The sequence below is a fragment of the Mus caroli genome, chromosome 6 (assembly GCF_900094665.2).
Source record: "Mus caroli chromosome 6, CAROLI_EIJ_v1.1, whole genome shotgun sequence".
NCBI classification, from domain to species: domain Eukaryota; kingdom Metazoa; phylum Chordata; class Mammalia; order Rodentia; family Muridae; genus Mus; species Mus caroli.
The window spans coordinates 41163837-41180546 of record NC_034575.1 but is presented as its reverse complement, the minus strand read 5'-3'; positions in this window follow the sequence as shown (position 1 = coordinate 41180546).

Genomic DNA, 16710 nt, shown 5'->3' with positions numbered 1-16710 from the left:
TCTTAGACTCTAGGGGAAAATAATCCACTATGTCTTCTTGAATACTTCAGCAATCCTGATGGTTTCTGGATTCACCAGCAATCCTTGGTGCTCCTTGATTTGTATATATCTCTCTTAAGTCTGTCACAGGGCTTTCTCTTTACATGTCTAATTCCTTTCTCCTAATGATGATACAACTCATTGAATTATACACACTCTACCTTTGTATGACCCACTGTAAACTTAATTAAATCTATAATTTCTAAATAAGGGCATATTCATAGATTCTAATAGTTATGAATTCAATATAGCCAGGTGGTGGTGACGCACACCTTTAATCCCAGCACTTGCCAGGTAGAGGCAGGCAGATTTCTGAGTTCGAGGCCAGCCTGGTCTACAGAATGAGTTCCAGGACCGCCAGGGCTATACAGAGAAACCCTGTCTCAAAAAAGAAAAAGATGAATTCAATATATATTTTGTGGGAAGGGTGGAAGTTACAATTCAACACACACACTTGGGAACTTTAAAATTAAATCAGTATCATTTAGATTTCTTCTTAGTGGAGCTGTTCCACTCTTAAAAAAACAAAACAAAAAAAAAACCAAACAAACAACAAAACAAAACAAAACAAAAAACCCAAAAAACAAAACAAAACAAAAAAACCACTGGGACCCTCTTGTGTCCACGTTGAAAATATTTTTACTTTAGTTAATCTCTACTCTGTGTCCTTGAACATAACACCTAACACACTTGGTTCCAATATAAGTGTGCAGTTGACTCTTAAAAACAATACATGTTGTAGCTAGTACTAGAAAGTCTTAGTATAGGGTCTCTGAAGAAAATTGATATGCCATGCCCTTGCCATGATTTATTCTTCTTAAATATGAATGGTATGCATTATAAGTGGATTCAAATTGTGGGAAAACTCTGCTAATTAAGGTCAAAGTCCACCATGACTGGATAGCCTCTGGGTTCAGAGCCTATGGGAGACTCCCTTCATTAGTGGGGTCTCTCCTTCTTTGACCTTGTCTGGGAGCCCACACATATGTCTCAACACGAGGAATGTCACATAGCCTCAATTATATTACAGGACCAATTTCCTTTCTCCTGATAGAAATCTGTTCAGCCATCACCTGAAATTCCTCCCCATGCTAATGAGACATTTCAAATAGCCCAAGCCCCCAAGTAATGAATGACCTTGGCCTATCCTGGATATTCTTACCCTCAGTCCCCCAAACTTTATAAGCTTTGAATCACCCTAAGTAAAGTTGGTATTCCCCATGATAGCTGGTCTCAGTATGGTCATTCACCCTACATACTCACAGGGCTTCCGAAGCCCCTGTTCATCGTTCCTGCTCCCACTGCCTTTGTGGTCTTTACTGGCCAATGATCCACAAGGATGGGAAGGCCCACAGCAAGACACTGTTGCTGGAGTGTAATTTGCATTAGGGATGCAGCACCATATCAAAGATGTGCTGATTTCTATTTGGTGCTCTGTCTAGGTTTACTCTATAGCAATTTTATTGTTTTGTGTGAGAGCTCTTTTTCTGAAATTTGGCTTCTAAATGGCAAATGGCTTTGCTTCCTAGAGACAAGCACTCCTGTGCTTTTAGGAACTGGCTCTTAGCAACAAGCATCAGCTAAAGCAAGAAATTACCCTCTCAGGGCCAAGTCCTTGGTTAGTCATTGTCTTTCAAATTCTCATACAATATTACAAAATTAACTTTACTCAGTCTAGTTTTAATAGCTGCCTGGTTCAGCATGATAATAATTGCTAAGGTTTCATAGTTATATTAACACTAACTAGAAAACATGGTGAAGGATTTTAAAATTAGGTGCATAGCATTTGGAACATTTTGCCAATAAATGAGTAAGGTGATATTTAGTTAGTAAAAAAATTAAGCAGAGGAGACAGAAATATTTTTTGAAGACAGAATTTTAGAAGATGGCAACCCTAGAAAATTAACAAAGATATTATGTAGTAACAGTTGTCATAATTCTACTGGAAATATCTTTTTCTATATCTATATGGTTTGAATTAACACTTAAAGCAAATTACCCAAGATGCTAAAATATACTAAGCCTTTCAGAAAGAGCCCCGCCAAGTCAGCACCAAGCATTCAAACACCTGAGTCTACAGAGACATTTCCCATTCAAAGCACCTCACTGGCATTGATCTCACTTAATTCTGTCATAAAGCATTCCCCCAAGAGTCTGCTAGTAATCCTTCACTTTCTTTCCTAAGAGGCATGGTTTTCTTGGGCTTTGTGTATACTCAAACCTGGAGATTTTAATGGAAGCTCTAGATTTTCCAATACAACTGAAAAACATTTTCTAAAATAAGGAAACCCACAATTTCCCTGTTTTAATAGATGACAGAATTTTGTCATTTTTTTAACAAAAAAACCTTGTCTTTGCCTATCAACCAAGGAATAAATTAAATTTCAAATTTCTCATACAACTTGGTTTATATTAAAACAAACAAACAAACAAACAAACAACCTCTTTTGGATGGCCATCCAGAGACTGTCCCACCTAGGAATCCATCCCATCTGCAGAGACCAAACCCAGATACTATTGGTGAAGTATAGCTGTGCCATGAGAGGCTGTGCCAGAGCCTGACCAATACAGATGCAGATGCTTGCAGCCAACCATCAGACTGAGTGTGAGGACCCCAATGGAGAAGTTAGGGCAAGGACTGTAGGAGATGAAGGTGTTTGCAACCCCATAGGAAGAACAACAATATCAACCAACCAGATCTCCCAAAGCTCCCAGGGACTAAACCACCAACCAAAGAGTTAAGTCTTGCTTAACCTCTGAATATAGTCTCTACAGATTCTCCTTCCTCTTTGTTTGGCATTTCAGCTAATTTCATCCCCATTGGGTCCTGAGAGCCTCTTGCTTTCCTGGCATCTGTGACTTGCTAGTGGGCACTCCAACTTTCCCATCCCCCATTGTTACACACCTCTGTTCAAATTCCTGACCCTCTGTATATCTTCCTTATCTCCTCCCATACCTATTCCTGCCCCCTGCCCCCTCCCCATCCTCTAGTCCTCCCAATTCCCTTCTAACCTCCACCTCTTGTGAGTATTTTATTAGCCCTTCTATGAATGACCAAAGCATCCACACTTTGGTCTTCCTTTTTCTTGAGCTTCATGTGGTCTGTGAATTGTATCTTGGGTATTTTGAACTTTGGGGCTAATATCCACTTATCAGTGAGTGCACACTATCTGTGTTCTTTTGTGACTGGGTTACCTCATTCAGGATGATATTTTCTAGTTCCTTCCATTTGCTCAAGAATTTCATGAAGTCATTATTTTTAATAGCTGAGTAGTAATCCATTGTGTAAATGTATCACTTTTTCTGTATCTAATCCTCTGTTGAAGAACATCTGTGTTCTTTCCATCTTCTGGCTATTATAAATAAGGATGGGTCCTCATGTAGTACTATGTCCAATTTTCTGAGGAACCACCAAACTGATTTCCAGAGTGGTTGTCCCAGCTTGCAATGGTGGGATTTTGTTCTTCTTTCTCCATATCCTTGTCAGCATCTGCTGTCACCTGAATTTTTCATCTTAGCCATACTGACTAGTGTGAGGTAGAATCTCAATGTTGTCTTGATTTTCATTTCCCTGATGACTAAGGACGTTGAACATTTCTTTAGGTGCTTCTTGGCTATTCAATATACCTCAGTTAAAAATTCTTATGAATATCAATGCAAAAATACTCAATAAAATTCTCACAAAACAAATCCAAGAATACATCAAAACAATCATGTTTCATGATCAAGTTGGCTTCATCTCAGGGATTCAGGAATGGTTAATATAAGAAAATACATCAACATAATCCATTATATAAACAAACCTAAAGAAAAAACTCCATGATCACCTCATTAGATGCTGAGAAATCATTTGACAATTCAACACACCTTCGTGGTAAAAGCCTTGGAAAGGTCAGGAATTAAAGGCCCATGCCTAAACATAGTAAAAGCAATATACAGCAAACCAGTAGCTAACATAAAACTAAATGGAGAGAAATTTGAAGCAATCCCAGTAAAATCAGGGACTAGACACGGCTGCTCACTCTTTCTCTACCTATTCAATGTAGTACTCAAGTCCTAGCCAGAGCAATGAGACAACAAAAGGAGGTCAAATGGATATAAATTGGAAAGGAAGAAATCAAAATATCACTATTTTCAGATGATATGATAGTATACTTAAATGACCCCAAAAATTCCACCAGAGAACTCCTAAACCTGATATACAACTTCAGCAAAGTGGCTGGATATAAAATTAACTCAAACAAATCAGTAGCCTTTCTATACTCAAAGGATAAACAAGCTGAGAAAGAAATTATGGAAATGACATCCTTCACAGTAGTCAGAAATAATATAAAATACCTTGGTGTGACTCTAACCAAGCAAATGAAAGATCTGTATGGCAAGAACTTCAAGTCTCTGAAGAAAGAAATTAAAGAAGATCTCAGAAGATGGGAAAATCTTCCATGCTCATGGTTTGACAGGAATATAGTAAAAATGGCCATCTTGCTGAAAGCAATCCTCATCAAAATTATAACTCAATTCTTCACCATGTTGGAAATGGCAATTTTCAAATTCATTTGACATAACAAGAAACCTAGGATAGCGAAAACTGTTCTCAACAATAAAAAACTTCCGGGGGTATCACCATCCCTGACTTCAATAGTGATAAAAACTATTGCTGTATTACTGAGCAATAGTGATTAAAAACTGCATAGTATTGGTACAGGGTTTTCAGCAAGAAAGTCTTCCATATTTCTATAGGATGGCCAATTAATCCCCATTTAAAAACATTTCACTGTATTCCAGATCCATAGGCCCCAAAACCACATTCTTCCAAACAAAAGCATGGTTAAGTCTATCACACCAATATCTGACTCCTGGTACCAACTTCTGTTTAGTTAGGGTTTTTCTGCTGTGCATAGACATCATGACTAAGGACAACATTTATAAGTTATAAGGACAACATTTAATTGGGGCTGGCTTACAGGTTCAGAGGTTCAGTCTATTATCATCAAGGCAGGAGTATTCTAGCATCCAGGCAAGAGTATCCTAGCATCCAGTCCGGCATGGTAGAGGAAGAACTGAGAGTTCAACATCTTGTTCTGAAGGCAGACAGGGGAAGACTGGCTTCCAGACAACAAGGACAAGGCTCTTAAAGCCCATACTCACAGTCACACACATACTCCAACAAAATAGTGCCACTCCCTGGGCCAAGCATATTCAAACCACCACACCTTCAAAGTTCATAGCATGGATGGACAAGGAGCATGGTTGGACAAGGGGCTGTAGGAGCAGCAAGGAGGGCCAGATAAAGAGCTGAGCGATATACAGGTGTACCTTCATTTAACATAGAGAAGACCTTATCCCAATGCTTCCAGGCACCTTCTTCACCTTCTTAAACTACACACTTACCACTCAGTAGCGTATCTTAAAAAAAAAAAAAAAACAACCCAGAAAGTAATTTTTTGGGTTTAAGAGAGCAGTTCTCAGGAACTGACAGTAGAGAATTGCACTGTAGATTCTACAGGTAAGGGAGAAGAGAATTTAGAAAGGGAGATATTCATATGGAAATGGATAGGATTCCATTTTAGAAAGCGGAGATCCAACTTTTATGTTGATTCTACTAGCATGATGAGTAAAATATTTTTGGAGGGTTGGGCACTGACACATATTTGGTTTCTTGCACAGGGTTAAGGGATGAGTACAAACAATTCTTGCTGAGCTAGCATAGGAAAATGGGTGGTAAAGGGGGAATTTTATACGTTCACTTATAGTGTTAATAGTAAACACAGAGGAATGCAAGCTTTACAAAAGGCAAGGTTTAGAGGGAAAACATCACACTATGAAGACACTCAGCTTTAAAAGCCTAGGTTTTAGAAGAAGCAGCCACCTGGTGACATAAGTAACCCCTTGATGGGTAATTTCTTCCATTTAAGAAGTCATGCGAGGACACATGCTGGTTTAGACCAGTCAGACTTCTGGGACGCCGAAACCATGAAGGTTTCCCTTTAACCTAGACAGTTCATTTTCCCTTTCTCTAGACAATTAAATCCTACCATAGCTTTTACATGCCAAGTAGTCTGTGTCTAAACCACTCTCTAATAGAGTATGTCTAACAGAAATATGATGTGAGCCACATTTATAATTTAAAAATTCTAATAGTCATATTAAATAGGTAACAAGAAAGTGATAGATTCAAAAATTTCAAGATTAATACTTTATTGAGCCCCATTTATTTAAGGTAGTTTATTTCAATCTATAAACAACTCTTAATGAATTATTTTGTATTCTGTAATTTTTTTCTTTCTAGTCTTAAGCTCCTGTATAATTCATATATTGAGATACAGCATATCTCAATTTGGCAGCTTCATTTTAACAAAAAATAATTCATCAGATACTGTATAATTTTTGGTTGAATAAAGAGACTCATCTCTGCAAGTTGTTTCAATTAGACTTAAAAGTTTTTCAATAAATGAGCTGAATGTATGTTTTAAAGTTTTAATTTAAATATAATATAAATATATTTAATAATTAAATATATATAATACAATAAAATACGAAAAAATCATTTCTCTGTCAGAGTAATTACCTTTAGAGTATCCAGCAGTCATGTGTAGCTGGTAGCAACTGTGCTAGTCAGCGTGGGACTCACAGGACTATGCACGTAGTCTTTTGTGACATGGTGGGAAGTGGTATAATTTTAAATGCTGTAGAGATGTGTTGGTGTAGTTCCACTGTGTGGACTTTGTACTCTTAAGGAATAGGGCACAAAAGACTTCTACTCTTAGAGAAATACAGCTATGCAGATGTAGCTTTGATTTCTAGCTTTTCTAGCTGACCCTGTTTCTTCCACTTGATTGTTTCAGCATTCTGAGCACAGAGGAGCACGATGGATGGTCAACCTCTAAATACTTATGAACTAAAACCAATGCAGTATTTCTTAGCTTTCAAGAAACTTATTATCTGAAAAAAGGTGTCCTTTCTCTCTCTGTACTCCTGTTACCACCAGCAACAGAAGCCAGATTTTTATATTGTGAATCTGAAATATAAGAATTATGTGATACAATGTCCACATTGATCTGGAGGTAGGAATATAAGCTATCAGCACGCAAACATCCTGCACAGTGTGTGTAATTGATCTAAACTGCTTTTGATTTTCTATTTATGCCAGGCTTGAATTGTGTGCTCCAAATTTCAAATGCCAGTTTTTAAGAACAGGAAGACAATTCTACAAGATAATTTTAGGTTTTATTTAAGTAGCTTCTGGAATCTTATAATCTTACTGTGCTAAGTCAAACTGTGTAACAACCCTCCAAGGTTTTTAAGCATAAATACATTGAAATGTATCATGTCAAAATGTGTGAGCTACAGTGTTTTGAGTCTTTGGGTATAGTTTTTACTATAATTGCTTGATCCACAAAAGCTTGAACTTTTCATACAAAAAGAAAAACATTTATGAAAATAAGAGTATTTATACACCACCAATACAAACGCATAGCTTGTCTTACCCATTAACTTTTTAGCCTGTGGTTCACCCAGGAAATAATCACAATTGATTCCAGCTCGTGGAGCAATTGTGCCATACCATATTCTACTGCACACAGCTCAAAGTAGCTTAGTTCATGACTTTAAATGGGAATACCTTGTATCATCAGGTTTTTAATTTGAATTTCATTGCATTGTAATCTGTAGTTCAGAGAAAGCCTGGATTGAAATGCACTTGAGATTTGCTAAGAGAATAAACAGGAATGGTTTTAAAAAGCAATGGTTAATCCACTCCAGAAAACAAGCCAGTTTTAAGGATGGAGAGCACATAAGTTTCTGTTAATGAACAAACAGAATGGCTATACGCTTTAAAGAAAGCCCTTTAGGGCTTTTTAGTAGTATAAGTTCTAGCCAGAGTTTGGAATTGAGCCTAGAATTGAATGCAATCAAGTTGTACTTCTTTTAAAATAGTACATTCGTGATTCCTAATTCAGACCTGCCTCCTTTCCAATTAATCTTCACTAGTGAGTTATGATTGGGAATAATGGGAAGTGACAGTGTTACTTTCATAGTACAGAAACTAAGTGACATTAGTAGAGGATGAGTGGAAGGATTGGGCGGGGTACAGCAGCCTTACTGCCATCTGTGACTCATAAAGGCACTTCAATGTCAAGCCTCTTCTTCCTGGAGAATTTAAATGCAATACACAAAGTAAAAAGCTTGCTTTGTCTATGAGCCAACTTTTCTCTTTTCTTTTTTAGTTCTAACTTGAATTTGAGAGAGAGAGAGAGAGAGAGAGAGAGAGAGAGAGAGAGAGAGAGAGAGAGAGGGAGATGTAAGGCAGGCAGGGGAAGAAAAACAAAAGCTGAGAGAAGATGACAATATACACCTGTCATTTTGTAAAAGAAGATCCAAATGTCTAGATTCAATTAAAAGAAAAACAATCATACCAAGAACAGGAAAAAAAAATCTCAGACTACTTGAAGGGGAGGGAAAGGAGATCAATAGATGTCAACTCTGAGATGACAAGTGGTAGAATTATCTGGCAAGGATTCTGAAGCAGTCATAAAAAACCCAAAATCCTCCAATGGGCAATAACTGACACTTCTTTAAAAATAAATAAAAATAGAAAGTCTCAGTCTGAAGATGTGGAGAACATATTTTATACAGTCAACTCAGTCTTAACATCAAGAAGCCAAAGCTTTTATCTTACCATGTGGAAGTTTGGGATGTGTCTGAAATCCTGTTACTAATTAATACCATGCTGGAGAAAGATGTGCAGTTTAAATCTTGTTTTATTTAATCTTGGTGCCAACTCAAGGAGGTAGATCTTTTCAAAACACCTTGGTACAAGGTTTTTTTTTTTTAATTTTATTGGTTATTTTATTTATTTACATTTCAGATGTTATCCCCTTTCCAAGTTCCCCCCCCCCCAAGCCTTCTCCTGCTTCTATGAGGGTCCTCCCCCACCTGCCCACCCACTCCTGCCTCAGTACCCTAGCATTCCTCACATTGCTTTATCATAGAGCTCTCAATGAAGCAAATGTACAATGCAGACCTTCCTGCAAATCTGTATTTCATCATCATTCAAGTAAGACAAGGAAAGCTCCCATTTATCTACCTCCATTACTGGCTATGTCACCCAGAAACACACTGGTAGAGCCTTTTAGTGTTAAGGATAAATGTTAAGGAAAAGGTCAAACGGTTCTCCATATTGTCCTTCAAAGAGGTCAAAGTTTGGCATTTTTTCTTTGTTTTCAAAGGTGCCTGAAAGTGGAAATGTTACTCTGTGCTGGCATTAACAGGAGACTTGTTTGAATAGTTGCATATCATGTCACTTGCCCAGAAAAGCATCTTTCCTAATGCTACCTAGCAACTAGAACTAGCTGTGGTCGTAAGCTGAAGCATCTTGCCAGTTGGAAGCCAAAAGAGTCACCTGTGACCTCTCTCATTCTTTCACCTGTGTCCTTTTATATTCTGTGTATAATTCAAGCCCAAACACATGCATATTGCTAAAATGGGCTCAAGTGGAAGGGATGAGCACTTCTATTGAAGATGTGTGTGGTCTTAAGGACAGAAAGAGTAGCTCAATCTCAAAGACCCTGCCCTATTCTCAGGTCTAAAGATCAGAATAGCTGCTTGCTCAGAAATTGTCTATGCTAAAGTCACAGATAAGATAAGTGAGTTTCTTGGATGTTTTTTCTGCTTTACCATTATATGACCTGTGTGTTTTATCAAAACAAAGATTACGATTTAGCCAATTCCTCTGACTTTTCATCAATAACACAACTTCAAATATTTATTTCATGACAAGATAATCTTAGAAGGGAGAGATCCAGAAACACAAACATTTTGTGGTGATTCTGAGAATCTAATCCAAAACCTTGTCCATGACAGGCAAGCACTTTCCTGCAGATTAATCTTGAGGCCCTAGCACTGTCTTTAAAGGGGAGTTAAGAGGGATATGCTTGACTAGGAAAGCAGAAGCAGGCTTCTTAAGATGCCTGCTTCTTGTTCCCAGAAGAAATTACCAAAAGAAAAAACTGGAAGGCTCTGGGTAGATATGTAATCAGAACCAACTAGGGAGATGGGGAAGATCCAAGGGCTTTATAAAAGACCCATGCAACAGCCCTTTTAGTACACTTCTTGCTTTGGGCTTTTCCTATTCAGAGTCTCTAAAGCTCTTGTATTCTGTTTTTCCATTGCTTGTTCTTCACTTTTTTCTGGTCCTTGAATTCTTTGTTTGTGCTAGGGAATAAAGTTGACCATGCCCCAGTAACTATCAGTACCTCTAGTATATCTTGGTTGTTAGTCAGCAAGAAAGGAAGAGCGGTGGGGAGAGAGATTCAGTTTTAAAAGTCTGCATTCACAAATGTTGCCTCAAAGATGATTAATTTGTTTTTCCTCTATAAACAATGATGCTGAGAAATCAAATTACTCAATCTGTTAGTATATGAACATTCATAATTGTGTTTATTGAAACACATGGTCATTTACTTGATGAAAATGTAATATTGGCTTTGAGATATTTTCATCTGTGCAGACTGTCATAATAATATTACTGTACCATGCTAATGGTCACTTTACAAAAATGAAAGTTATAAAATGGTGACAGAATGTTGCTGTTTTATGCTACTTTTTTCCAGAAGAGTCTCAATGCTATATTAAATCAATCATATTCACTACACTTCTAGGGGAAATTTTACTGAACAATTATCATCTTAATTTAATACACTTTTTAGAGGACTTTGCTAGAGCCTGGCAGGGCCATAGTGATTCGTAGCCCCTCATATGGGCAGAGTAAGCTTCATTGAATCTGACCTCACCATTTAAAAAATACAAACAAAATCAAAACTTCTTCTTAACTCTCAACAATGTAATTTTCCTTACAGGAACTTTCTATAGGAACCATGCACTTTAAATGATTTGTTTATTCTTTGGTACTTAAGCTTTCTCAATGTTTCTGTAATTTGAAACTGTTTAGAAAGACACTTATTCAATTTTCTTTTTTTTATTATTAAGTAAAGTATAAAATCATAGTGCCTTTTACAATCCACACATGCCAAAATTTCAGAATAAAAATTTCTTGAAGTGGAACAAAAGTATACAAATGTAAATACAGAAATTATTTTTTTAAGTTACTGAAATTATTCTATTTCCCCATTTTTACTACAGAATATGCTAACAGAACTTATTGAGTTGATATAATACTATTATTAGTGTAGACAATATAGAAATAAACATTCTCTTTTATTAGAGTAAATTATTCTATGTGTTTCACATTATTTTTTAAAGGTTTATTTAATTTTTAAGAGTCTCTCTCTCTCTTTCTCTCTCTCTTTGTGAGTGTGTACATGCCTATGTACACACACACACACACACACACACACACACACACACACACACACCAGGAGTATGTATGCCCACTGAGGCAAGAAGAGGTTACCAGATGTCCTGGTGCAGGATTTACAGGTGCATGTGAGGTGCCCAATCCCAGTGTGAGTACTAGGATCTGAACTCAGGTCTTTGAAAGATTAGTGGGAGCTTCAAAGCACCGAGCCTTCTCTCTAGTCCCACACTTCAGATATCTATAATGAAGGTACTATAATTGGTTTATGTATCAGTAATTTCTTTTTTTATCTTATTCTTCATGGGGCTTAGGGACAATCTTCTCATTAAATTGCAAAGTTGCTAATTACTAGCTATCTAGGCTTTAGAAAATGAGATCATCCTAATATCAACTTTCTTTTGTATAGAATGAGATTAACTTTATATCTACCTCTCAATGTATAAGCAAAAGTAAATTGAGCATGTAAAATAATAATTATGTGTATGTCACCTGTAAAGCGAAACATGTTATTTATTTTAATGAGTAACAATGAGTTAATGGTGAATCTGGTCAATGTAAGCTATATATTCTAATGTTCAATTCCTGAATTACATTTGGCTTATGATCTGAAATAATTTGTTTTGTTAGTGTATATGGTATTAGTAATCAAAAGTATTTTACTGATTATTTTATTGTTTGTGTATTTTTTTTTTTTGGCCTGCATGTGTGTAAGAATACCATGTGTGCAGAGCTTGTGGAGACTAGAAGAGGTCATCAGATCCTCTGGAACTGGAGTTACAGGGGCCTATGAACTATCATGTAAGTGCCAGGACTTGACCTTAGGGCCTCTGTGTGAGCAGTAATTGATCTTAACTGCTGATCAATTTTTCTAGTCCCAGTTGATGATTTCTTAAAATAGATATTATTCTATTAATTAACAAGCTATTTTGCCTTTTAATGTTGTCATAGGAACAAAGTATATAAAATATAGTGTATCAAAGCACAGAGATCCCACTGACCTGTCATATAATATATGAATACCTTTTGATAGACTTCAAAATTTCAAATACATTGTAATGTTCTTGCTTAAGTTTGAATTATTTCCATCTGGGGCTTGCTCAAGCAGTCTCCTTGCCAATCCTCGATGTCTCTATGGGAATCCTGACAGTCACCTCTATAACCTGTGTTCCAGAGGGGCAAGGCCAAGACCTGTGAATAACTGTGCAACTGGCAGTGTAGACTTGTCAGAAAAACGAGCCTAAGAAAGTGACTCTTTCTTGAATCCTTAATTGCCTTTGATCTGGCCTAGTGGCAGCTTCCGTTATGCCTCCTTTTGACTGACATTATAGTCTCCCTCTCTTTTTCCACTCATTATAGGTACTTATGTCATTTTTGTTCTGGTCAATTCTTGTCTAGAGGACTGGCTACACATACTTGTAAATGTCTGCACAAAAACAGAAGTCCTGCCAAATGACTGCAATTAGTTTTTTCACTATTGTCACTATTGTCAAAGATCCAGTCTCATAAAATACCCAGATGTACAACTTATTCTGTTATTATTATATAGATTTGGAGACTAAAGCAAAGGAATGAGATAATTTTCTGGACAATCAGGCAATGAAATTGGCCTCCATTCTTCAATTCACCTCTATGCCTTAGTCTTCTGGCCATTGCTTGTCAGCCTGGATGGGAGAGGAGAGTGGTTTACTAAGGGTTTCTATTATAACGATTACTTTTCTAACTGAAGGGATTTGTTTGTTTGTTTGTTTGTTTGTTTTTACAGACTGTTCAATGAATCTTTGACAAAGGCCTACTTAAATCTGAAGCCTTAAGTAATGCCCCTTTTACTATTTTTTAATTTTTTTATATTGGTGATACTATGAATTTATCTATTTCCTGCTTAAAAGAATTGAGCAGGTACATTTGTGTGGGATTCAAGCTTTTGATAATCTTTCTTATGGTTTTGGAGTTAATTTACAACTGGATATTGTAGAACATTAGGATATTACTAGATGATGGGGTATTACTACCCAGGCTCTGAATCAGTACATGATCCTGGACAAACCTGAGAGATTTAATAGCATATCTCTCATAACTCTTCCTTCCCTTGGCTTCCATTCTCCACATACCTCGTGGATCACTTCAACTTCTCCCAGTTTGTCTTGATCCCATCATTTCCAGTGGAGTCATGGTGGCTTAAATACAAACTGGCCCCTGACCCTTTCATCTTTAAAACCCTTGAACTCTTCTCTATATCTTCATAATAAAGCTCAAAAACCCTGGCTGAGCACACACTGACCTGTGTGTAAGACTTACAGTTTGCTTCTTCTCTATTAATTTCTGTGGCTTCTGCTCATTCTCCAGGAGACCCACACAGACCTGCAGTCATCATTTAGACACTCCTAGGACAGAGAAACTTCTTGTTGGGCCCCTAACTAAGCACTCTCATGATAACAAAGAATGGCCCAGCCTAAAATGTCAAGGTTCAGAAACTTTACTTTGGGCTAGTCTTGATGCTTCTACTTACCAATTTTTTCACACTGTCACTAGGACTCAGCTTTTGAAATTGTACCTATGGGAATGTCCTTTAACACTGTCTGGTGTCACAGAGATTTGTCTCTGTTGGCCTTTCTTAATGCCTGATAGGCCCAAGCATCATATTCACAGTATAGGTCCTGTGCTGCATCTTTTCTTCCTCTCTAGGATGATGACTAATCTGGAATATAACCTTTTCAGTCTATTACAAATGCTAATTGATTACACAGAAGAATAAAGACTCCTAAGGTGAACTGGCCTATTCATGAAGGTTAATGGCAAGGTGAAATATAATGAGCTCAAGTCCATTTCAGCTATGTCTATTTATTTATAAAATACCTTTGGGTTGGAGTAGAATTTTCACTCATTTAAAACTTTACAGGAGAAAAGTTAAATCTGCTAACCCAAATTAATTTTATAGTTAAGGTTATACACTGGTTTTCCTATAGTTTAAAATTTTGTGTATTGCAAATAATACAGCTTCAAGAGTAAACAGTGGACCACAGTTCCAGCCATGTCTAAATAATAGAATTCCTTCACTTGCTAAATAGTTGCCATGCTAATTATACATTGAGAGTCATGCAGGGGTAGTAGTAAGTGGTACAATGCAATCAGAGAGATCTGAGGTGGGGGTTGGGCAGTGTGTGGGTGTAGAAAGATCCAAGAGGAACTAGTGTGGCTGAGATGCTTCAGGAAAGCCAACCCTGACAGAGGTGATGTGTCTGGGAGACAGTAGAATCCCTTATGCAAGGCTAAACATCAATGAGAGCTGTTACTTGCACTGACTTTGCTTGTCCAAAACTTCAAAGTGGTGCCCTTTGAGGTATATTTTGTTAAAATAAACAAAATAATAACTGTTGGAGACACCAAAGTCGTCCTGAGATTGCTTTTGAGATCAGAAGCTGTTTTAATTGCATCGATTCTCTAGGGCTGCAATAACAACTTACCACGAGATTGATGGCTTAAAGCAACAGAAATTACTTCTCCAGTCTTGAATCTGGAAACCTGAGCTACCAACAGGGCCTTTTTCTCTCTGGAGGCTCTAAATGGACAATTCTTCTAGAGTATTAGAACCTTTCCTGACTTCCTCTGCCTTGTGGCAGCACAATTTCAACTCCTCCTCCTAGTCCTTCACATTGGTCACTGACATGCTTCTGTCTTCTCTGCATCTCAAATCTCCCTCTCCTTCTCCCTTTAAAGAGACCAGCTACTGGATTTTGGTCTGGACAGATTTTATGTTGAAACTATCTCAGGCTGTCACCCTTGACCTAATGAATCGCTAAGGGGCCAGAGTTAGAATTTTGACCCATTTTTTGAGAAGAATATAATTGAAGCGGGTACCCATTGTGGTGTTTTCAGATGAGGTCTTCATCTTCACTTGACACTAGCAGTTGAAGAAGAGTGTGAAAATTCTAAGTGTGAACACGTAGAAAGAAGTTTCTGATTCATCTGGGTTGTAATGGAAGCCAAGTAGTTCTATAGTGGGGAACAACTACTACTCATGTGCTAATGAGATAAGCTAAAACTTTCACTATCCTGTCAGCAGCATCACTACCAAGCAAGGATTATAACATCGAATAGGTACAGACCTGAAAGCAGGTATTCAGGAGACCCTTACATTTATGTGTCCTAAGAAATAGACTTCAACCGGTAATGCTCAGGTTTTGTTGAAAGTGAATCTTTTTCTGTGTATCTGGGGTTGAGTTCATGCACTTACCAAACTCACTAGGAGTAAAATGAGGATCCCAAAGGAGGGATATAGAGCTAGGTAGATAGAAATATTTATGAGAGCCCCTCAGAAACTCAAGTGTGGCAGTGTTCCAAAGGAGAAGAAATAATTGAAAAGCAGACATGAAGGGAGAAGAACAGCCATTAAAAAGTTGAATTCTGTAGAATTACAAGGATATTTTTGCACTACTCAAGGTATTTTTAGATAGCTTCTTTCATAGACCCTAACATAAAATACCATCACAGGAAAGTACAAATGAGCAATAGCTATTTTTTTTTTCTTCTCTATGAGATCCTGCCCATAGGAAAAGAAAAAGATTTAGCCAACAGTAGGGATTTTTTCCACCTAGATATAAATGCAAATCACTTTTTAAAAAGTTATTAAAAAAATCTAACCAAGCTCAAAAGCAATATAACATACTCAGTTTAAAGTTTAGTTCATGGGGCTTTGACCAGCAAATTGTTATTCCTGCTCATCTTCTTCTTCATGACTTGTGTCTTATGCTGACCTCCACTTCTTGCTCACCTGTATAGCTAGAATAATCCCTATTTTCCCAGATGAAGTACCAGATATTGATCTGTGGCATTCAGCTTACTTTACTTCCTTCTCTACATGGCCAACAACACAGATCCCTGGCCTCGAAATGTCCCTTTTATAATCTGCCAATAAGAAGCCTGGGTTGAGAACTTTAATGTGGAAAAGAGGTGCATGTATGAGAGTGGTCTGCTGGTATGCAAGGTTAGGGACAGACAAGGCTTTAAATATCCTCTAGAAGTTCACTGATGAATGTCATGTGGTGGGGGTTTCCACTGAAATCTTTGGGGACAGAAGTAGCATCTAAATTCCCTAGCACAGTTCTTATACAAATCTGTCCTTGTACCAGAAATTATCTGGCACAGTTCTATGTTCAGAGTGAGTAAGTGACTTGCTTACTTGGCTTAATTACCAAAGCAAGCTGAGGGTCCTTATCTCCTAATCATCATGTAAGCATTACTTTCTAGACATACCATCTTCTCTGAACTTGTACCCTAGTATTCTTGCATTATATTTATGATTCCAGTAATGGTAATTACTTTTTAAAAATACAATAAACAAGATAAATATCACTTAGTTA